Source organism: Marmota flaviventris, chromosome 2 (assembly GCF_047511675.1).
Source record: "Marmota flaviventris isolate mMarFla1 chromosome 2, mMarFla1.hap1, whole genome shotgun sequence".
Lineage (NCBI taxonomy): Eukaryota > Metazoa > Chordata > Mammalia > Rodentia > Sciuridae > Marmota > Marmota flaviventris.
The window spans coordinates 29,649,944-29,674,075 of NC_092499.1; the positions used below are offsets into that span (position 1 = coordinate 29,649,944).

At 34.6% G+C, this 24,132-nt stretch overlaps 1 protein-coding gene across 5 annotated transcripts in view; it reads left to right on the forward strand.

Moving 5' to 3' along the window:
* The window catches only part of Numb (NUMB endocytic adaptor protein), a 178,292-nt gene that overhangs the window by 12,954 nt on the left and 141,206 nt on the right, over nucleotides 1-24,132 (forward strand). For 4 of the 5 annotated variants that reach the window (XM_071607692.1, XM_027931517.2, XM_071607693.1 and 1 more), the window contains exon 2: nucleotides 23,407-23,536. The exons of the other annotated variant lie outside the window; for it this stretch is intronic. The gene's annotated coding sequence lies outside the window, so the exon portion shown is untranslated. The remainder of the gene's footprint in view (nucleotides 1-23,406; nucleotides 23,537-24,132) is intronic. 5 annotated transcript variants of the gene reach the window in all.

Sequence of the window (24,132 nt, forward strand, 5' to 3'; positions counted from 1 at the left end):
CAGATTGCTGGCTTGACTTCTTGTGGTGCCTTTCTGTTCTTTTGTTTCTTTTAAAAGAGCTGAGCCCAGTCCTGTGGAAAATCACAAAATCATCTAATTATTTTCTCTAGTTCAGATTGGTTTATATTTGCATTGTACTGAATTTTATAATTTTTCTTGACTATAGATTTGTTAGCTTACCCTGAAGGCCTTTGACTTCATTTACCAAGTATTCATGTCTGAAATAACGCTCATATTCTTTTTGTCCCCTGCTGCCCAGTAGACTAGCTAGTGCAAGTTGTCTCGTGTCCTTTTTATGAAGCCCCAAAGTACTTGTGAAGTAATTATCATAGTTTCCATGATATTGATCCCTAATTCATTTTTTAAAAAAAGGCACCTCAAAAAGAGGGGATGTGTGTTGAAAAAAACTGGCTAATGGGGACATGGAGAACAAATATTTGCTTATTTGATAGGGAGAAAATAGTAACTGGTTTTTGAAATTTGTATATATTTGATCACTAGTGGAACATTTAAAATATCATAGGGGCTGGGGGCAGGGAACTCCGTGGTAGAGCATGGATTTAGTTATGAATGAGGCCCCGAGTCCAATCCCCAGCAAAGTAAATAAATAAATAAATTAATTAATTAAATAAAATCATTAACCTTGTAGTAGTCAAACCTTTAAATGAAGTTACTTGTTCCTATTCTTTATTTTTCTCTTGGGTAATCATAAATTCTTAGGTGGTGTCTAAGGGTGGACATTCTTCAAGCCTATAACTTAGCCTGCACAAAGTTGTCTCATGTCTCTTTCAAATCAAGTTAGTTTTTGGCCTCCCTCTCATGAACTACTCTCTGATTTTCTGTTTTTGGGTTTCATAGAAATGGAATCATACCACATGTACTCTTTTTTTTCTGGCTTCTTTTTTGGATGGGAGAGAATAACTGAGAATTGAACCCGGGGCACCTTACCCATTGAGCTATATCCCCAGCCCTTTTTGTTTTTTATTTTGAGACAGAGTCTTGCAAAGTTGCTCAAGGCCTTGCTGAATTGCTGAGGTTGGACTTGAACTTGGCATTCTCCTGCCTCAGCCTCCCAGGTTGTGTGCCTAGCTTTATCTGACTTAACATGTTTTTGAGATTCATTCATGTTATTGTGTATGTTAATAAATTGTTTTTTTTATTTCTGAGTAGTATTCCTTTTTTCATATTTTTTTATTCTTTTTATTAATCAATAGAAAATTGCAAACTTCAGTTGCAAACCACAATTCAAGTATTAAATTTACCTGAAATCTAGGCTTTATCTTTAATCCTAAGATACCATTTCTATCATAGTCAATTAAATCCAGTCTTCTTTTTATTCATGGGGAATTTTGGAAAATATAGCTTTGTTAGGATGAAAATGGATTTAGGAGTTAGCATAGGAATAAAATATATGTGCAAATCCATTTAAGAGTTTCTTATCAGAGTATCACTCAATAAAACTCTGGGACTTGTTTGCTTCCAACAGCACTAATTTAAAAATTTCTCAAAAGTTTAGTGGCAAGAAAACTCAAGTGAGTTACTAAACAAAAAATAAGGATGTTTTCAGAACCAAAATGATCTTCAAGTAGGGATTGTTTAAAATGCATTTTAAGAATTTGAAGAAAATAATAAGATATCCTCATTGAATAGTAAATTCTATATCGTTATTGTAGACAACGGATACTTCCTAGGCGGCACAGTATTCCATTTTATGAATACCCCTCACTGTTTTTCCATTTCTCTTTTTAATAAACATTTTTGTTATTTCCAGTTTTGGGCTATTTGAATAAGATTGCTGTAAACATTCCTCTACATCTTCATGAACATAATTTATTTCTCTTTGGTGAATACCTAAGAGTAGAATTGTTGGGTCCCAGGATACATGTTTAACTTTTATAAGAACTTGTCAAAAGTGGTTATATCATTTATTTTTAAACATTTTTTTTTTTAGTTGTCAATGTACATTTATTTTATTTATATGTGGTGCTCAGAATTGAACCCAGTGCCTCACACATGCCAGGCAAACAATCTACCACTGAGCCACAACCCCAGCCCATATCATTTAAAAAATATTTTTAATTATAAATGGAAACATACCTTTATTTTATTTGTTTTTTTTTTATGTGGTGGTAAAGATCGAACCAGGTGCCTCACATGTGCTAGGCAAGCCCTCTGTCGCTGAGCCCCAACTCCAGCTCAAAAGTGGTTATATCACTTTATACTCCACCAGCAGCATGTGAGATCTAGTTGCTTTACATCCTTGCCACCACTTGCATTGTTAATATTTTATCCATTTTAGTTTTTATGAAGTGCTGTTTTAGAGTGGGTTTTATTTACATTTTCCAGATGACTAAAATAATAAGCACTTACTTGTTTTGGTTAAAATCTTTGAAAAAAGCAATTTTGCCATTGATGGTAAATGTCCTGTGTCTGTGCGTGCGCACACACACACACACTGGGGATTGAATCCAGGACCTTGCACATGCTAAACACTTGCTCTACTACTGAGCTACCCCCAGCCCTGTAAATAACTTAATAAAAAGTTCATTGAGTTTCCTTACTCTCTATGGGTCTAGACATTAATTTGGTATTTAAGATAGAGATTAATTTGTAATTAATGGTAAATTGAAAATCAGTTATTCCAAGATTTTTTTTAGAAATTGCATATTGTGGAAATCCATATTGATTTCTTGGCATTAAGTAAATATTTGCTATTGATTAGTATTAATGGAGACTTTGATAATTAAAGGACAAATGGAAGACTGCAGGCTGTGTTTTATATAGCTGCCTTTTGAATTTGGTATATTGAATCATTGGCTTAGGAATATTAAAATTGCATAATCTGGTTGGGAAACTATTTGAGCCACATTCGAGAACTATAGTAAGGCATTAGACGACAACAACAACAATAATACTATCAGTAGCTAAAGTTATATTCCAGGAATTGTTCAAGTGCTTTACTTTCATTAATTTAATTCTCTCAATGGACCCTTCTGGAGTATGATTATTACTCTTATTTTCTAGTGAAGGAATCAGAAACAGGATGGGTAAAAAAAAAAATTCCCAATATCTCAGAGCAAGTGGTGGAGACAGGTATTCAAACCCATGTGGTTTGACTCCAGATCACACCCCTTAGCCTTCACTGCTAATGTCATTTAAATTCAATGCAATCGATTTTGTCTTTAGAACATATCATTATGTGGTAATGATGGCCCAAGTTTAAGCTGGGATTTGTGAGTTAGCAATTAGCCTCTTTATCACTCTCTTTCTCTTCACTACCAACATTCCTGTCATATCCAGGAAAGTTTTATCTGAATTAACAGAAAATTTCATTGAGATTGAGGACTTTCTTAGAGAAGATGTCATTTCTCTCTAAACCATATTGAGTCTTAGAATTGGAACAGCTACTTTTAGACATTCTTCAGATCTTTGTGAAATTTCTAATTGTCAGTGTTTATCATAACATCTCCTGCTGAGTGTGGTGGCTCACACCTGTAATCCCAGGGACACAGGAGGCTGAGGCAAGGGGATCACAAATTAGGGACCAGCCTTAGCAATTTAGTGAGGTTCTGAGCAACTTAGTGAGACCCTATCTCAAAATATACAAATTAAAAGGGTTTAGGGATGTAACTTAGTGGTAAAAGGGCCCTGGGTACAATCCCCAATATGAAAAACAAACAAACAGACCCCCCCCCAAATCCTCTGGAAACTGAGTGAAATATGAAATTGATGAAAAGTGTTTGGCTTAATAATTGATCCTAATGAAGTTATACCTAAGTACTTGGTATTCAGTGGTAATCTGTTAATACCTGTGACACAAGAATGGTACTTGTTAAAACTCTTTTTTTGTTTTTTTTCATCCTGAATTGTCTGCATACTGAAACCATGTAACTAGTTTTTGTCATTAGTTTGGGTTTAGAGAAGATTGATTTTTCCAGGGGAAGGCTAGAGTTTTTGGCCAATTGCCTTGAAAGAGGATCTGGGGATCAAAGGAAATGAAAGTATATATTTGGCTGTTTCCTTCATCGCACCTTTTAATGTCTTCCATTACTTCTGATTTGATATTCTTATTGCTACCATGTATGACTTAAAGAACTTGGGGTGAATGGAAATGTTCATGTATGTGTTGAATATGTGAATGTAAATTTATTAATCATAAGGTAGGAGTTTAATTCCTGTACTGCCATATTCTTTGATTTGGCTAACTACCTTCTGGGTTGTTTTTTTTTTACTTCTTGTCTTTTTGATAATAGTCACCCTAACAGGTGTAAGGTGGTATCTTATTGGGAAAAACATAACCCTGTCTAAAGAAAATATAAGTGAACATTTATATATATTTGTGAGCTAATACATGAGTGTGCTTCTATATAGTTTTGGTGATGATGAAGAAGTTGCTTTCATTATATGTTAATATTTAAAAATTAGGGGCTGGGGCTGTAGTTCAGTGGTAGAGTACTTGCTTAGCATGTGTGAGGCACTGGGTTCAATACTCAGCACCACATATAAATAAATAAAATAAAGGTAAAAAAATACAATAACTACCTTCTGGGTTTTTGTTTTTTCTTTTATAATGTGATGTATTGGACTGGATGATCTTTACATTTTTTTTATGGTGAAATATTTCAGTTATTCTAAAAGTTATTATGAGTAATTTAATGAATATAATTGTTGTTTTTCCTCCTGATAGTGGAGATACAACCCAAGGACTTGCATATGAAAGGCAAGTACTCTACTACTGAGCTACACCCTCAGCCCTTTAATTCTATTTATTTATTCTACTGAGAAACCTAGGAGCACTCTACCACTGAGCTACATCCTTAGCCCTTTATTTTAACTTTTAAAAAAATTTTGAGGTATGGTCAAAGTTATTCATGCTGGCCTCCAACTTACCTTGGATTTCCTGCCTCAGTCTCCCAAGTAGTTAGTATTACAGGTGTGCCCCACCATGCCTGGATTCAATACATTCTTATTGGATAAATGTGATGAAAATCTAGTTACACTTTTATAGATAAGAGTATTTTAAGTGAATATCAGTAAATCAGTAAAATCATTACTAAATTTTGAGTGTGCTGCTAAAATACTTTTCCTTTTAGAAGTGTTTAATTAAATTACTTTAAAATTTGGGCTGGGTATAATACTTAGGAATTTCCTAGAGTCTGCCCACTCCACCCTTTTCTTCTATTCCATATTCCCTTTGGATGACAGTTTTGGAAAGAGTATTATTTTTTAAAAAATTGTTTAGACAGGTAGTTTAAAACTACCTTGGGCTGGAGGTATAGCTCAGTGGTAAAGTGCTTGCCTACCACCCTTGAGGCCCTGGATTTTATCCCCAGTACCGCAAAAACAAACACACAAACTAAAAACAACAGCAGCAGCAACAAAACCAGACTACATTAAAAAGGTGTGGTAAACTGGTGGCATGGTGATGCATGCCTCTAATTCTAGCAACTTAGGAGGCTGAAACCGGAAGATTGCAAGTTCGAGGTCAACATGGGCAATTTAGAGTGATCCTGTCTCAAAATAAAAATATAAAAAGGACTGGAGATATAGCTCAGGAGTAGAGTGCCTCTGAGTTCCATCCCTAATACCAAGAAAAAAATTTTTAAATGCATGAAAATAGTGAATTGTATATCACAATGAAAGAACTAACAGAATCAAATTTGATTTTGTTGAAGGCCACACTTAAGGTTAACATTTAAGATGATATGAAGGATTAGAAGGAACCACCATGCAGAAAGTTGGAGGTAGGGTATTTTCTGCATGTGGGGAAAATCTAAATTGGGAAAGAGTTTGAATTTTTGAGGAATGGAAGTGAGGCTAGAGCTAAGTGGGTGGTGTGAGGAAGAGTAACTATTTTTTCCTGGAAATCAACCTAGAGCTTTGCTGCATGCTACACATGCATTCTATCATTGAGCTATATCGCTGAGCTTTCATACTGTGAAATCTAAGTTGGATAAAGATGGAAATAGGACCAGGAGATTGATGAGAAAGTATAGGGTTTTCATAAATTGATCTCATCAAGAACTACAAATTATTTCTGAGGGCCCACTTGAACAATTGAATTGGAAGTATCAAAGTTTTTACTATGTCTTTTTTCTGCTTCCTTCTCATGTACATCCAAAGTGAACAGAATTTTTAATTTATACATATAACACACTTGGAAACCTCCATTTAAATTAAGATAATTTAAGCCCACATTCTAGCCAAATTGATTAAATACATTCCACATAAGAGTGATTTCAAACACTAATTTAAAGTCTATTAAAAATTTTTGTCTATTTGATAAATACAAATATTTATTAATCAACTTCCTTTGTTAACTTCTACTTTCTTTAAATAGGTCACAGGAAAATCATTTCCTCTGATAAATATCTGTATATATTTAGGATATTTCTGGGAAATTTGTGACATAAGGTCTAAACTTGTTTTTCCTTAAAACCATTCAAAAACTCTTACTCATTGTTGGTACAACCCCTTTGGAAAACAGTTTGATAGGTTCTCATGCACAAAATATAATGAGCCTAATCTACTTTTAGATATTTACTCAAATTAAATAAAAACTTAGTCTTATAAAAACCTTATACGCTAATGTTGGAATTGCCAAAAACTGGAATTCACCAAAATGCACTTTAGTTGATAAACTAATAAACCTTAATACATCCATACAATGAAATATTTTTTGGTACTGTGTTCAACGACATGGATGAATATCAAATATATTATTCTAAGTGAAAAAAGCCAGACTCAAAGGCTATGTATGATTCCATTTTTATGATATTTTAGAACAGACAAAACTATAGGGACAGAAAACTAGGGGTTGTCAGAAGTTGGGTGAGGGTTTGACTGCAAAGAGAATGAGGAAATTTTTTTGAATGTTCTATTTGTATGTATCCTCTGTCTTGATATTTATAATGGTTACATGACTATGCATTTCTCAGACCAAGATGTCTAACACTAAAAGGGTGAATTTTAGTAAAAATTATACCTCAGAGTTCTAGCTTTTAATATATTACTATATTGGAAAGTATTGGAGTATTTCTGAAACATATCAAATGTTTGTTTTTAGATGCTTCTTATGTGATATTTGGGGGTGGGAGAGAGGGACAGGCATTATTAGCACTGATAAAGTTCTTGAAAGCATTATGTAAATGCTGATTATCTTTGTATTTAGCAAATCTTCCTATCATATGTTTAGAAGGATATTATAGTGTTAGGGTTAGAAAAGCCCAGTAGAGGGCTGGGATGTAGCTCAGTGGCAAAGCATCTGCCTTGCATTCGCAAAGCCTTGGGTTCATCTCCCAGTACCAAAAGAAAAGAAAAGAAAAGAAAAGCCCAGTAGACCTTATGAAGAGTCCTCATTTTACAGTAAAGAACTAGAAACTTAGGTAGATGAGTTAAAGCTGCACAACTAGTTGAGGGTACAGGTAGGTCTAGAATATAAGTTATAGAGTACTAATTTGATGCTTATTTTACTAAAATACATTTTTTATTTCAAGCTATTCTCTCTAGAGACTATTTTTAATTCCTTTTCAAAACCTTTCAATTGTGTCATCCTAAAACTGGAAACCACTCCCTTCCTAGTGGTAGGAAAGTCCTGTGTCTGGTTGATGATAATAGGAGGCTAAATTTGAGATTTCCCACATCATTTAAGTTTGCTTAGACAAAGTCAATAAATTTAAGTATAAAGACACTTTTCCTTAGCTGTGGGAAATCTGAATGCTTAAGTTTTGTAGTTATTGAATAGTGCAAGTTAAAAACAGGCTTTTGTGATTTTATTGCATTTAGAGAAAAAATCTTTTATATTATCATGATTGTTGGTTTATTGGCAAGGTAGAAGAGATTTAAACTTCCTTAGTTACCTTAAGTGATGAGGGCTTATCTTTTAAATGAGGGATGTGAGGGAACACTGGAAACAGTGTATTTTTGGGGGGAGGGGGCGAGTGGGTACCAGGGATTGAATCCAGGGATGCTTTACCACTGAGTCACATCCCCAGTCCTTTTTATATTTTAATTTTAGACAGGGTCTCACTTAGTTGCTTAGGGCCTTGCTAAGTTGCTGAGTCTGGCTTTCAACTCAGGATCCTTCTGCCTTAGCCTCCCGAGCTGCTGTGATTACAGGCGTGTGTTACTGTGCCAGGATGAAAACAGTTTTTAATAGTCATGCATTTGGGAAATAACAGAATGAAATATTGTTCTGGATATAACAATATAAATATTGTTCAGGAAATTATGTATTTTATTTAGAGACAGGTTTTCATTGAGTTGCTAGCACCTTGCCATTGCTGAGGCTGGCTTTGAACTCCTCCTGTCTTAGCCTCCCAAGCTGCTGGGATTACCGGTGTGTGCCACTGCACCTGGCTCAGCTATCTTTGTAAAAAATTTTTTTAATATGTATTTTTTAGTTGTGGATGAACCCTTATTATTTATTTATATGTGGTTTTGAGAATTGAACCCAGTGCCTCACACATACTAGGTAAGTGCTCTACCACTGAGCCACAACCCTGGCTCCAACTTTCAGCAATCTTCTTAGTCCCACTTGTGTAGCTCTTTTACAGTTCCTTGTGGAGCCCAGTTCTGGAACCAGCCTTAGAGTTCCTACCTGGCAAGAGATATTGATGATTTTGAAAATACAGTTACAGAGCTGGCAGGTGACTAGGGTTCTTTTTTTGTTTTGTTTTTTTCTTGGATTGGAAGCTGTATCTGTGTCCTCCAGCCTTTCTGGGAGTTATTTCTTAAAAGCCATAGCCCCAGGCAGAATCCACAAGTTGTTTTCAGCTGCCTTTTATAAGTAAGGAAGCCCTGTTCCAGTCCTAGCTCTGGCTTGTTTTCTGTCTTACACAGTCCCTGTTCCCTAAGGAAGCCACCTCCCTATCGCCACTGCCTGTTTCTAAACCAAGATACCCATAGGCCTCCTGCTTCAGCCCCACTTTCTGATTTCCCCCTTATATTCCTGAAGGGAATGTTTCTTCTTTGTGTGTTACTAGGGTTTTAGTTCAGGGGTGCTGTACCATTAAGCTGCATCCCCAGCCCTTTAAAAAAGTTTTTATTTTGAGACAGAGTCTTACTACGTTGCCCAGGCTCACTAAGTTTCTCAGCCTTCCAAGTTGTTGGGATTATAGGTGTACATGACTGTGCCCAGCTTTCCTGAAAGATATTTGTTATTTTTTGAGCCAGCTATGTATTATTTATTTGATACATTTTATAGATATAATTGTTATTTAGGTAAATTTACTGTACTATCTTGACTAGAAGCCTCTTTAATCATTCAAATCCACAGTTTCTTGTCTTGAAATTGGGAATTAGAACCCATCTTTAAATGTTACAAAATTACACACATGCACACACACACACATATTCTCAGTGCCTAGTATATATGGGTGCTGTATATATGGAAACTATTATATTTGCAAGTAGGTCCTATAATTCCTTGTTGGCTTCTGTGTTAAGACAGTATATATGGTGACCTCAAAGTACTTGTCAATCTGTATTCAAAATTTGTGCAGATGTGTCTGGGAATTATGGAATGTTTTGACAAATTTGGGTGAGACATTTAAATTTAGTTTTAATCTATATCTTAGCAATCTTGAATTGGATGATCCATCATTGCATGATGAATTACAAAACATTTTTTAATATGACAGAGTAGTGTTTTGTATTTATAGTAGACTTTTTAGAAATAGTTAGATGTTTGTTTTTTTGTAGTGCTGGGTATCCAACCCAGGGCCTCATGCATGCTAGGCAGGTGCTCTGCCTCTAAACAACATCTCCAGCCCTTAATGCAATTGAGCTTAAAAGAGTATTATCTTTCCCTTAGCCACTAATCATTGAAGTCAATAGAGTAGGTATAGTTGTCATAGAAGCATCAATATGGAAGTTGTAATGGAGTAAATTTTTTTAAAGGAGTAGGATTTACTCAAGTGTGAAGAAAGAAACAGAACTCTTGCAGGGGCAAGAGGGGACACTGAAGTGAATTTTAAATCAGGAAAAAGGATATAAAACCCTGGCATGAAGGGGGACATAAGGTGATGTGTGGGTTAGAGATATTGGCTCAGACTACTATAATTCTGAGTGAGCTAAAGATTCTCTTGGGATGGGGTTGGGGATGTGGCTCAAGTGGTAGCGCGCTCGCCTGGCATGCGTGCGGCCTGGGTTTGATCCTCAGCACCACATACAAACAAGGATGTTGTGTCCGCTGAAAACTAAAAAATAAATAAATAATATATATATTATTTATATATATATATTTATATATATATTATATATATATGTATGTATGTATAAAGATTCTCTTGGGAAAAGAGGAACAAAAAGGAGGTAAAAGTATTATGAAGACAAACTCCTGGTTTGCATGTTTAGACTAATATACAGGTCTATTATAATTCCTAAAGCCGTTTCTCTAGTCAGTCAGACTTTACCTATGAATTCAGAAGCATATTTTTTTTCTTTCTTAAATACTTATTTTTTAGTTATAGGTAGACACAATATATTTTATTTTTATGTGGTGCTGGGGATCGAACCCAGTGCCTCATGCATGGTAGGTAAGTGCTCTACTTCTGAGCCCCAGCCCCAGCCCCCAGAAGCATAAATTTTTTTAAAAGATATATCTTTTAATATCAGATATATCAATTAAATTATTTTTTCCTGTTTGGGTTTGAATGAGGGGAGGGATGAAGCTTGTAGATTATTGTCTACTATTTTTTAGGAAAGGCTAAATATATTATTCTGCCTTTTAGAGATTGCACTTGTTGATCAATTGTCCTACTTCCTTATTTCCTCAGCTGAAAGAATAAGACATATCACTTTTCTTCTTACATCAAACCCTTGGTTTTGTTTTTGTCTTAAATTGTAAACTGGTGTGTGCAAATAGGTGCTTGGAACCATGGGAGTGTTTTATCAAATAAAAAGCATGGCACCATACCATTAATACTTTGATGTTAATCTACAAGCATGAGTAAGAACTGACTCAATATGTCATCCTGTTATGTATTCATTCTTTGATAAAGATGAACTTCAGATAGGTGTTCCTTAAAGGAGTGATGTAAGTGACTACATTATAGGCACTTTGGTTAAGCTGAGATTGTAAATGTTTATAGATTTCTGAGATTGTATAATGTTTATAGATTTCTCCCTGAACTGAAAGGTTTTGTGTGTGTGTGTGTGTGTGTGTGTGTATATATATCTGGATAAGCCTAGGGCCTTGAATATGCTAGGTACCTACACCCTTAGCCCTTTTAAACAATTTTTATTTTGAGATAGGGTCTTCATTGCCCAGGTTGTCCTTGAATTTACAATCCATCTGCCTCAATCTTCCAGTCGCTGGGATTACAGGCCTGCTCCATTGTGCCCTGGCTCTAAAAGGTTTTTGACAAGTTTGTTAACTCTTTGTCAGAATCTGTGGTGGTATTCAATAATGTCTGATTAAATTGAAGATTCATTAAGATTCTGATTCAGAATCTTTTAGGAAATAGGAAGTAATTAGACAATATTATGGTTACTCCTAAAACTTGTTTTTTGTTTATACAAACGGTTTATTACATAAATTTTAAAAATATATAAAATAAATTGAGTAGTACAATACTCCTGTCTCCCAGTTTCGACGTCTGTTAATTATGTGCCATTTTTACTTGTTCTATGTTCTCTACCCATTCCCCAGCCAGGCCCCATTTTATTTACTTTTGGCTGAGTTGAGATGTACACATATTGAATGTAACAAACATGAACTGTACAGTTTTGACAAATACACCTATAAAGCCTTACTGCTTTCAAGCATAGAATATTTACATTATCCCATGGTACACACCTATAATCCCAGTGACTTGGAAGGCTGAGGCAGGAGGATTGCAAGTTCAAAGCCAGCCTCAGCAACTTAGGCCCTTAGTATCTTAGCAAGATCCTATCTTGAAATAAAATATTAAAAAAGGTGGGGCTGGAGTTGTGGCTCATTGATAGAGCATTCGTCTATCACTTGCAAGGTTCTGGGTTTTATCCTCAGTACCACATAAAAACAAATAAAAAAAATTTAAAGGTATTATATCCAACTAAAAATAATAAAGAAATATTTTTAAAAAAAGGCCTTGGTTAAGCACCTCTGGGTTCAATCCCCCATACCCCCCAAAATATTTACAGTGTCCCAAGAAAATAAAACTATTTTCTTTGTCAATGTTGTTCTTTTTCTTTATGAGACATGTTAGTTTTGTTTTGTTTTTAAACTCAGGAGGCTTTATTTTATTATATGTTTATTGGCAGTGTTGGGGATTAAAACAATGTTAGCTTTTAAAACTTTCTCACTTTGAGAAATAGCTGATATATATAGTACAAGTTTAACCATCTGTCATGTATCAAAATAGATCAGGAGGCTTTATATTAATCTTTTGCCAGTAACACTTCACTGTATAGACTAATTTTCTTTTATCTGTTTTGCCATACTGGACTTTTGTGAAGCAGTATGGACTGAGTAAACAACACAGAATTTGAAATCAGAGAGCTTGAAGTCCTGTGTCTTGTCACCTAATAGCTCTGTGACTTTGACATTTCTGGCATTCTTATAATTACTAGGTGAAGAATGCTTTCTGTCTCATAGAATTGATATATAGATTAAAATAGAATAAAAATGCTTTGTGTAAACTTTAACATACCTATGAGTGTAACATTGTTTTAAATTTGGACATTTGTATTTTACAAAATAACACCGTCTTGAAAGATAGGTGAAGACTGCTAACCTCTGGTTTGAGGTATTATTTTCATTTAGGGGCAGATATCTTTATGTGTGTTTTCCCCTTTACCCCCAATCCCCACTTGTTTCAGGGATTGAACCCAGGGCCTTGCATATGTTAGGCTAAGTACCCCAGAGTTGAACTTGCCACTAGCCCCTTTTATGTTGAGACAGGGTTTCAAAATTACCTAGGCTGACCTCAAAACTGGGATCCTTTTGCCTCAGCCTCCCAAATAGATGGCATTGTGGGTGTGCATCACCACACCCAGCTCCTTAGTTTTTATCTTTCTATTTCCCTAGTAATAAATTTTTGCATTGTGTAAGGATTCTTCTATTGCCAAAGTTAGAAATTGGTTAAGTTTTTTTGATTTTTTTTCAACTAATTTTTATTATGCATTACAATTATACATAATAGTAGATGGTTATGCTTTATTTATTTTTTTCCATTCTTTTTAGATGTACATGACAAAGTAAGTGTATTTTGACATACTATACATACACGGAGTATAGCATATTCTAATTAAAGATGAGTTCTTAATGGGGACAGTATGGCTGCTATGAGGTGTTTATATCTTTGAGGGTGCAATTTTTGTTGCCACATTAATATGGCAGGATAGGTACAGCTTTGGTATTCAATAAGCAGGAAGAAGCCAGGAATGCCAGTTGCCCCACAAGGCATGATACAGTTCTGTATGACATTTCTACACTTTCTTGTAGGTGAAAAACCTGTTTATCCAATTCTGATCCTAATTCCATTTTACATTTAAGCATAAAGGGCCTTTATATTTCAGGGAGTTAGTAGATAGTGCATTTTCCAGGAATGCAACTACTCAGTAAACCAAGGGAAAATTGTACTTACTTTTGTTCAGAACTTTACTAACAGTTGTTTGCTATTTAGAAAATCCTTTTATCAGTGGCATTGTGCCTTATGATATCTGATTTTCCTATTCAGTTTGTCTGCATTTCTAGCAATCACACTCATGGTGATTCTATGTATAGGTACGGACAGGTGTCTATTTCCTTAATGTAAATGTGAGAGCAGTTATACCTGAGCATTTATATGTTAAACTTGTTTATTAAAATTTATTTTCTTTTGAATTTCATTGGACATTATATTAATTTTTTTGAAATGGGGGTGTTTTACCATGCTGCCTAGGTTGGCCTCCAACTTGGAATCCTCCTGCGTCAGCCTCGAGCAGCTAGGACCACAAATATATGCCATTGCACCTTATGTTAATTTTTAAAATTTAGGATATATGGGCTTTGTACTTGCATTTCATTTCTGCTTTATGCCCTTGAAAAAAATAAAAACTTATTTTAGTGGAGTTTACATGGAAGTCCATGTTGCCTTTTTAGGGAGAGATAAGAGGTCCATGTTGACCTGCATTATAGGTGTGTGTATTTCCTTTCCCTCCATTTCTTTTTCTTCCTGTTTCTCTTTGTGTTATAAGGTATTTGATACATAAGTAAGAACATAGTACTCTATGTGTAAGTAATGAGCATGTGATAAAACCTGTGAACCCATCCTCTCCCTTAAGAAATAGAACAATAATAGTAATATTGGTATACTTCTCCTGATTTCTATTTAGCTGTCTTACTACTAGAGGAAAAACTGTTCAGAATTCTGTTTTGGTTTTATTTTATCATTCTCTTCCTTTCCTTTTCAAATTATATTGTTTAGTTTTACTACTTTTTTAAACCATACTGTATTTATTTATATTTATATTTGCTTTGTTCTTATTATTATGTTTTTAAGATTCTTCTATATTGATGTCTATAAATGTGGTTCATTTTCTCAGAGATAGGAGTTAATTGTATAACTACCCTAATTTAGTCATTTTTTAAAAGATCGATATTTGTTTTTTCTATTCTGTTGCTATTACATATTCTTATGTATTAAGGTGCACATGTACAAGAGTTTCTCTACAACAATTATGTACAAGAGTTTCTCTACAACAATTAATATTAAATATTTTTATGGTGATCTCTTTCCCAGAGTTGAAAGAAAATACTCACCTATATACATGTGATACACTAATCTTTTCCATTCTCCTCCTCTTCTGTCTTCCTTTAAGTACTGATTGTAACCTTCTAATGATTCCGTAGTTAATCTTGCAATTGAAGATAGCTGTCTTAGTTTCCTTTGGAGAGTATGTTGACTTAACTTTCCTTTGCTTCATCAATTGTGTGAGAGGACAGCACCTCATGGGATGAGTACCTAGCTAAGCCAGAACACTGCTCCCACACATGGAAACACAGTTCTTTTTTTTCTGGAAACACAGTTCTTGAGCTCAATAAAGTTTTAGCTAGGACTAAATTTGGATTCAGCTCTTAAGTATCCTCCTATTCTTGATGGAGTAAATCCCCCAGGTGTGCCCTATGTAATAGTTTGGGCTATGCTAGAGTTACACTAATCTCTGAGAATGCAAGAGGTATAGTAAAATTGGTTGGGGCTTTCAATTCTTGATATTTACTTTGATGTTAGACTTATCTCCCCTTTTATTACAAGTTGTGTGTTTTTTAAGGCTCAGATCTCAATAGTTTATTCTTTATTGTATGTATATTACTACATTATATTTATCCCTTCATTCATTGATGGACACTTGAGTTGTTTCTATCTTTTGGATGTGGTGAATAATGCTGTTGTGAACGATAGTGTACATATTGAAAGTCCCTGCTTTCAATTTCTATGTATAAGGTTTTGTTTTTTGTTTTTTAATAGTTGTAGATGGACAGAATGCTTTTATTTTATTCAATTCTAAGGATAGAACCCAGTGCCTCACACATGCTAGGCAAATGCTCTGCTACTCATCTACAGCCCCAGCCCTATGTATAAGTTTTTTTTTTTAATATTTATTTTTTAGTTGTAGTTAGACACAACACTTCTATTTTACTTACGTATTTTTATGTGGTGCTGAGGATCGAACCCAGGGCCTTGCATGTGCTAGGTGAGTGCTCTATCACCGAGCCACAACCCCAGCCCAAAGTTTTTAAGTAATGTTTTGAGGTGTGTGTGTGTGTGTGTGTGTGTTTTCATATTACAGGTGTTTTGTATATATGTGTGTATTTTTTCTGGGGATTGAGCTCAGGATCTCACATATTCGAAGTACCTTTTCAACTACTGGGCTACCCTTAGCCCTACACACACCTAGGTAGGAGTGTGCTTATTTTGAGTGATATGCTGTATTGTTTATAGTGGCCTTAAACCCCTGGGCTCAAGTGATCCTTGTGCCTCAGCCTCCTGAGTTGCTGAGATTACAGGTATGTACCACTACTCCCTAGCCTTGATAGGTGTTTTTTATTGTTGTTTTCTTTTTTTTTTATTTGTGGGGCTAGGGGAGCAAATTCAGGGCCTTGTGCATGCAAGGCAAGGACTTTACCACTGAGTTATAGTCCCAGCCTCCTATAGGTATATTTTTCATCAATAATTATAGTCTGCATTATCATTTTCAATAGCTATATAGGATTTTAATTGCATGGGTATGCCATGGGTGTATTCATATAATAGATACTTTGTAGACATACCTATTAACAGTTCTTGCCATTATAAATAATATGATTAATTGTTTCCTCAAATATTTATTGAGCACCTACCATAGGCCAGGCATATGTAATGTATCTTATACATGTAAATATTAGCATAGTTATTAATTTATTTAGGATAAATTTTCCAAAAGTAATTTGCTTTGAGTTAGAGGATGAGCATATTTGAAGTGTGATTATTTCCCTAGAAGCTTTTATACTAGAATAACATTATTGGATATAGCCTAATAATAGTGATGACAAGTGCCAGATTTCCCATACCTTATACAATATTAGATATTATTGATCTTTTAAATATTTGTTTGATATGACGCTCATTTGTATCTTTTTATTTATTACTAGTGAAGTAAAAATCTTGTGCTTATGGTTTCATTTCTTTTGTCAGTTGTGTGTTCATATATTTCTGCTCATGCCTTTTTTGTTATTGTTTTTAGTACTGGGGATTGAATCCAAGGGTAACACTGAGCTTTTATTTTTATTTTGAGACAGGATCTCACTAAATTGCCAAGGCTGGTCTCAAACTTGCAATCCTTCTGCCTCAGCCCCTCCAGTAGCTGGGATTATATATGAGCACGTCACCCTACTGGCTTTTTAAAATTTTTTATTTTTTTAAATAACTTTTTAGTTGTAGATTAACACAGTGCTTTTATTTATTTATTTTTATGTGGTGCTGAGGATCAAACCCAGTGACTGACACATGCTAGGCAGACACTCTATCACTTAGCCACAACCTCAGACCGGCTTTATTTATTTATTTTTTTATTGATTTGTAAGAGTTCCTTATCCCATTAAGGGTATTAAATCTTTGTTTTATGTTTTAAATATTTTTCAAATTTGTCATTTGTCTCAATGCCTTTTGCAGTGTAGATTTTTTATTTTTGTATTCAAATTTATTAGTCTTTTATGATTACTGTCTTAGTCCCTTGTCCTGGTAGTCTTCCCTTCCTTATTTTAGTCTTAATGTAATTTTTTTCCTTAAAAATAACAATTCTGGGATTTTTTTTTTTTTTTTTTGTACTAGGGATTGAACTAGCTACATCCCTCAGTCTTTTGTTTTTTATTTTGAGATAGTCTCATTAAGTTTCTTAGGGTCTTGCTAAATTTCTGAAGCTGGCCTTGAGCTGTAATTCTCCTGCCTTAGCCTCCCAAATTCCCGGGATTACAGGTGTGTGCCATCATGCCTGGTAGAAAATGTTTTTTAGAAAAATCAATCTCCAAGTGCATTAATAGCATCAGTGTTTTAGACTGATAAGCAGTTAGGGAAAATGAGCTATAGAAGATAAATGCGGTATCACAATATTAATGAATTTTAAAAAATATTTATTTTTTAGTTGTAGTTGGACACAGTACCTTTATTTTATTTCTTTATTTTTATGTGGTGTTGAGGATCGAACTTAGGCGAGCATTCTACCACTGAGCCACAACTCCAGTCCTTAATGAATTTTTTTAAGATGAAAATCTTCATAGATATTGATGAAAACTTTTCTATAACAATACTTACCATAGAAGACAATATTTATTTAATTTAATTTGCTTTTAATTGATCTCTAAAGGGTTAGGGATATTATTTCCTTGTTAATTTAGATATGTTGGATATGATAAGTAGAGAAATGAATTTGCTCTAAAAATTTCTTACATTATTTGTCTTAGAGGTTATTGAAATGGGTGCTGCTTCTGTTGCTATTTCTGTGCTATTAGCTGCCTTTGTCTTTTCTCCATAAATCATATTCCCGAATCTCTTGATTTCTTCTAATCTTTGTTCTTTTTCTGTAATCTCTTGCTATATCTGTTCTATAGTATTTTTTATTTTGTTTTTGGTACTGGGTATTGAACCCAGGGGCGCTTTACCTCAGAGCTATATCTCCAGTCCTTTTTATTTATTTTGAGATGGGAGTCTCAGTTGCTTAGAGCCTTGCTAAATTGTTGAGACTGGCCTTCAATTTGTGATCCTCCTTACTCAGCCTCCTGAGTCCCTAGGATTATAGGCTTGTACCACCAAACCTGGTGTGTTGATTTTTTTTCTTTTTCATAACTTTTTTTTTTTTTTTTTTTTTTAGTACCAGAGTTTGAACTCAGGGGCACTTAACCACTGATCCACATCTCCAGCCCTTTTTTGTATTTTATTTAGAGACAGGATCTCACTGAGTTGCTTAGGGCCTTGCTAAATTGCTGAGGCTGGCCTTGAGGTTGCAATCCTCCTGCCTCTGCCTCCTGAGCTACTGGGATTACAGGTGTGTACCACCATGCCCAGTTCTTTTGGTTTTTAAAGAAATTAATCATTTTTTGTAATCTTTAATTTTGTATGTCCAGATTCTTTCCAGTAGAGTGCACATTTTTGGTTTACTTAAGCTCCAAGTGCACAGTTTTTCTGGGTAGTTGAGTTTTTGTGAATGTTAATGTATATATAGAAGAATGTTATTGTCATTTGACCTGATGCAATAATGAAATACTGATCTGATAAAATATTAGCCTTCTGAACTTAATAGTGAACCTGCTTTGTAACCTTGATCATGTAATTTAAAGTAGTATAGTTTTCATTTTGTAAATTTAGGCGATCTCATATTTTACCTTCTGTTTCTCTGGATAGAATTTTGGTATCATAGCAAGTAAAAGAGCCAAAGATTTAAGGAGGACTTTTAGGGATTATCTAGTGTCTGTTTTGTTCTTTCTATAAATATTTGCCTGGTACTGTTTTAGTTTTAACGATACAGTGAAGTTCCAGGATTTATGGAGTTTATAATTTTTTATGAAAATAAAGTTGTGAAGAAACTATATTCTTAAAGTTTCTCTGCTTTATTTTGGTGAGACTTTATTTTTTTATTTTATTTTTTTTTGGTACTAGGGATTGAACTCAGGGGCAAACAACCACTGAGCCACATCCCCAGCCCTTTTTTGCAGCCCTTTTTTTTTTTTTTTGCATCTTATTTAGAGACAGGGTCTAATTGAGTTGCTTAAAGCCTCGCTAAGTTGCTGAGGCTGACTGTTAACTCGTGATCCTCCTGCATCAGCTTCCTGAGCTGCTGGGATTATAGGCATGTGCTACTGTGCCCAGTTTTTGATGAGTCTTAATATGCTCAAAAGGAAAAAAAAATGTGGTTCCTTATATGCCAGACAGGATATAAGGAACTATAAAGAAGGAAAGGATCCTGAATGATTGAACTAGACAGTGCTTCTAAAAATTCTGTGTGTGAATAATCTGAGGATTTGTTAAAATGCTGATTTTTATTGGGTGTGGTGGTACACTCCTGTAGTCCCAACTACTCCAGAGGCTGAAACGAAGGATTGCAAATTACAGGCTAGTTTGGGCAATTTAGCAAGATCCTGTCTCAAAATTTAAAAAGAGCTAGAGATAAAACTCAGTGATAGAGTTTGCCTAGCATGTTGGAGGCCCTGGGTGAAATCCCCAGTATTAATACAAAAGAAAGGAAGGGAGGGAGGGGAGTTATGGAGGAAGAGAGCTGATTCTCATTCAGTTGATCTAGTGTATGAGCTGAAATTTTGCATTTCTAACAAGCTTATTTATAGGTGTTGGTGATGCAACTGGTCTGTGAACCACATGGTAACAAGAATGATTTGAGTATATAATTAAGAGAAAAAGAAGTGTATCCTGCTTTTTTTTTCTCTGTGTGTGTGAGAGAGAGAGAGAGAGAGAGAGAGAGAGAGAGAGAGAATTGTGCTAAGTTGTTTAGGGTCTCCCTAAATTGCTGAGACTGGTCTTGAATTTGTAATCCTTTTGCCTCAGCCGCCTCAGCCTCCTGAGCCCCTGGGATTACAGACATGCTCCTGCTATCATTTTGACAAGAGTTGTTTGAAGCCAGCAGCAGGGTCAGAGTTGTGAGCTGTAGATCACAATTGGCCTTGGTAAAGTGAAATTATAAGAACTGTTGATGTTGGTACTTGAAGAGGAGACAAAAGTATCAACTTCTATTTTTTGAATAGCATCCACAATTGAGGTTGGATGGTGAGTGGGTCTAAAACCTTTGAAAAGGTACTAGGACTGGCATTCTAAATCTTGAAAGAGACAAGGATCTTTCAGTATTATAAAAGTTAAGTATTTAGTCAGATAAATGAAATTTAAGAGTTAAATATTTTTATTTTCCAAGAGTACTTTGGAATTGGGATGGTTTCTCCCACTTCTCATATTTACTGTAACTAGCATAGTGATTCTACTAAGAAAGTAAAAAAACTATAATTTTTTTCAATTAGATAATATTTTTTTCCACAGCCATATTCTGTAATGAGAGTAAGTCAAAATTCTTTTCCAAGACTGAACAAAGTTTAAATGTTGGGCTAAAGTTCTCTCAGAACTCTTCTGCCAGTGGCAGCTGCCCCACACGTAAACAATCTGGGTGTTCTCTTCATAGAATTAGTAAAAAGAATCTTAATTTTGGAAGTGGTATAAAGTGTTATAGTGATAGTGAACATTTGTCTATAGGTGAAAAAGATATTAAAAAAAAATATATATATATATATATTGTAGATGGACACAATACCTTTATTTTGTTTATTTTTATGTGGTGCTGGGGATTGAACCCAGTGTTTTATGCATGCTAGACAAGCACTCTACCACTGAGCCACAACCCCGGGCCTTATAGGTGAAATTTTGACAAGCCAAATTGTTGTATTAGCAACCTTTTGTAGTTTGGTTCTATGAATTCACAGTGCCAGTGTTTCAATTGTGTTTTTAGAAATTTAGATTTTTGTTTCTTTTCTGGTATTATTTTAGAAATAATTCATTAGGGTTGTGGCTCAGTGGTAGAGCCTTACCTAGCACATGTGAGGCCCTGGGTTCAATTCTCAGCACCACATAAAACTAAATGAATAAAATAAAGGTATTGTGTTCATTTACAACTAAAAATAATTCATTTTCACATTTCCTTTAGTAATAGCACCTAAACTACTCTAATGCTAAAATACTGAGAAATTATGAATAACACCCATAGTTTGTCTTTTTGACTAATGTCATTGGAATATTGGTTTCCTTAAAAATAGTTACAAGACAGTAAGGAGACAATTTATTGTGCTGTTATAGAGGCAGAAAGATGTGAAGTGTAGTCCTGGAAGAAGGTGAGATTTAATCTTAGAATTTAAAATGTTTCTTTAATTATATCGGCTACTTCAATGTTCATTTTGGGCCTATATGTCAGGTCTTTTCCATAATAACATTGGTTGCTTGCATGTCTTGAAAAGCATTTGCTACACCTTTTGTTATTTCTTTTTTGTTGGTATTTAGCTCTCCGTTAAAATTGAAAAAAAAAAAAAATCAAACACATTATAGTCTGTTTAAGAATCAGGCCAGTGAAAAAACGAATTGAAACACATTACTGGCTAAAAATACAATTTGCAAATTACATCTGTAGCTGTTTTGTTAGAGCATCTATCAGAAATGAAATTCAGTTGTTCTTATTCTGTTTGTTTAAAATGTCATTATCTAAAAGTAGATGACCACACAAAAGTTTTTAATGTCTCTCAGTTTTTAACCTATTTTTCCTTCAAAATTGTATAAACCCTTCCTGTAATCCTCTGAAAACTCAAGGTAGTAATATGTGAAATTAAGAATAAGTAAAAAGGAAATTACACATAAATCTAACATTGAGATAGTTGAATGTAAAACAATAAAGTTTTGATGTGACTACTCCCTCCTCACCCCACCTCGAGTGCTGGGGATTGAACCAAGGTCTTGGCTCATGCTAGGTAAGTGCTCTTTCACTGAGTGGTTTGACTACTTAATGTTATGGTACCACACTGAAGGGTTCTTGAGGGCAAGGACTGTATCATATATTTGTATTTAGCATGCATAATAAAGGAATTCTTAGTTAGAAAAAGAAATCATTGGAACTGGAGTTGTGTATGGGGCACTGGGTTCGATCCTCAGTACTACATAAAAATAAGTTAATGTATTGTGTCCATCTACAACTAAAATTTATATATATAGTATTCATATATATAATACACACATATATATACATACATATGTTTATAAAATATATAAAACATCTGGGGCAAGTGCTCCTTGTTCTGGTAGTCTGGTTTTTTTAAAAAGCAGTTATTTAGGTAAAGACATTAGAGTTAGACATTCTGATTTCCTTTGTTGTTTTTTTAATCTTGGCCCCACCACTTAGTAGTTTTGTGCCTTTGGAAGTAACTTGAATCCTCTCTGCCTCAGTTTTACTAATTGTAAAGTGAGAATGTTATTAGTCTGTTTCATAAGAGACATTGTCAATCAGGATTAAATGATATAATCCTCAGAAAGAGCTTAGAAATAGTAGGAGGCAAATATAAGTGCCCAGTAAATGTTAATTGCTGTCAGTCTTTGTATTCAGGAAAACCACTATTGCATTGTCTGTGGTAAATTTATTTTGCTTCTTAAAACAGGTATATGCATATTCAGATTCAAATATGGTATGTGTAGCCACTTAAATTATACACTGAAAATTAATTGAATAAAAATCCTAAGAATTTTTACTTTTAACTACTGTAACTTTAATCCCTATAAAAATAAAGAAACTCTTTATTATTTCACTCAGTCATTTTTCTCTAATAAACTATTGATACCTGCTACTTATTAGGTGCTTGGAATGTAAATGGAGCAAACTTGGTTCTGACTTTAAGCTGCTTAGAGGCTAGTGGAGAGAGGTAACACTAAGTTTTATAGTGTTTTAAATAAAGAATATTTACATTGTTGTTAAAAAGAAACTTTTTCACTAGGCCATTAATAAAATGATATTTTATTAAAATTAATTTGTCTCCTGGAAGGTGTCTACATTGAACTTTCTTGTGGATTGTTCTTTTACTTTTAGCATCTTATCCATTTACCACAACTCCATGGCACTATAATTATTCCTGGTTTGCAGATATGGAAATCAAGATTCAAAGAAGTTAAGTAACACAATTGCAGACTCTAGAATCCTACTTTAGGTACAGAGAACATGTCATGTGAATTAACGAAGATCCTATGGTTCTTAAGAAAGTAGAGCTGGGGACTTGAATCCATAGTACCCAACTCTGTTTTTGGTGAAACCTGTGCATTTACTTCTGTTTACTGTAATGGATTCCATCCATACCCACTTAACTATAGGGGTAGAATTGTAAGTGATTGAAATTGAAAGGAGATATCTGTATTTAGGATTTCCTTTCCTTGAAAATTTCAGATTTGGAATTTACCAGCTTCTTCCAGGGAAGAGTGCCAGTGCAGCTGCTGTTGCCATCCAAGATCTTGATCCATATACATAGATTGGAATATTGGTGGGGCAGCAATCTTAGACACCTCACTTAGGACAGGTAAGTGAAAGAGATAGTTTAGAAAAGAAAAGTGGGTTGAGTGTTAAATGCCAAATTCCTTCCTGTTTTTAGATGAAAATTAGATGACTGCCTTTAAAAACGTAACCCTTTATTTTGGTAAAAACAAAGCATTTGGAATGTTAGGTGATGGGACACAACATTTTCTTGATTGTAAAATGTGTCAATGTTAACAGTGGTGAAACTTAAAGTAAATAAAAATTGTTTTTCTTCTATTTTTGTGCAGTTTCCTAATTGTATTTATGAGATTGTTATTATTACAAACTAACCCAAATTTAGTGGCTTAAAACATAATCCTTTATTTTGCTTATGATTCAGCAATTTAGTCAAAACTCTTTTGGACAGGGATGCTTGTTACTGTTAATAAATGACATGAGGTAGGATTGCTGGAAGGGTAGGGGAGACTCAGTGCTGAGAGCTAAAATAGTTGGTTGGCTTGTTCACTCTCATTGTATGGTGATGCTGGCTGTTGGCCGGGACCTCAGCCTGGGCTATTGGCCAAAACACCTCCACAACCACCTACCCTTATGGCTGCTTGGCTTCCTCATAGCCTAGAGGCTGGGTTCCAATAGAGCATC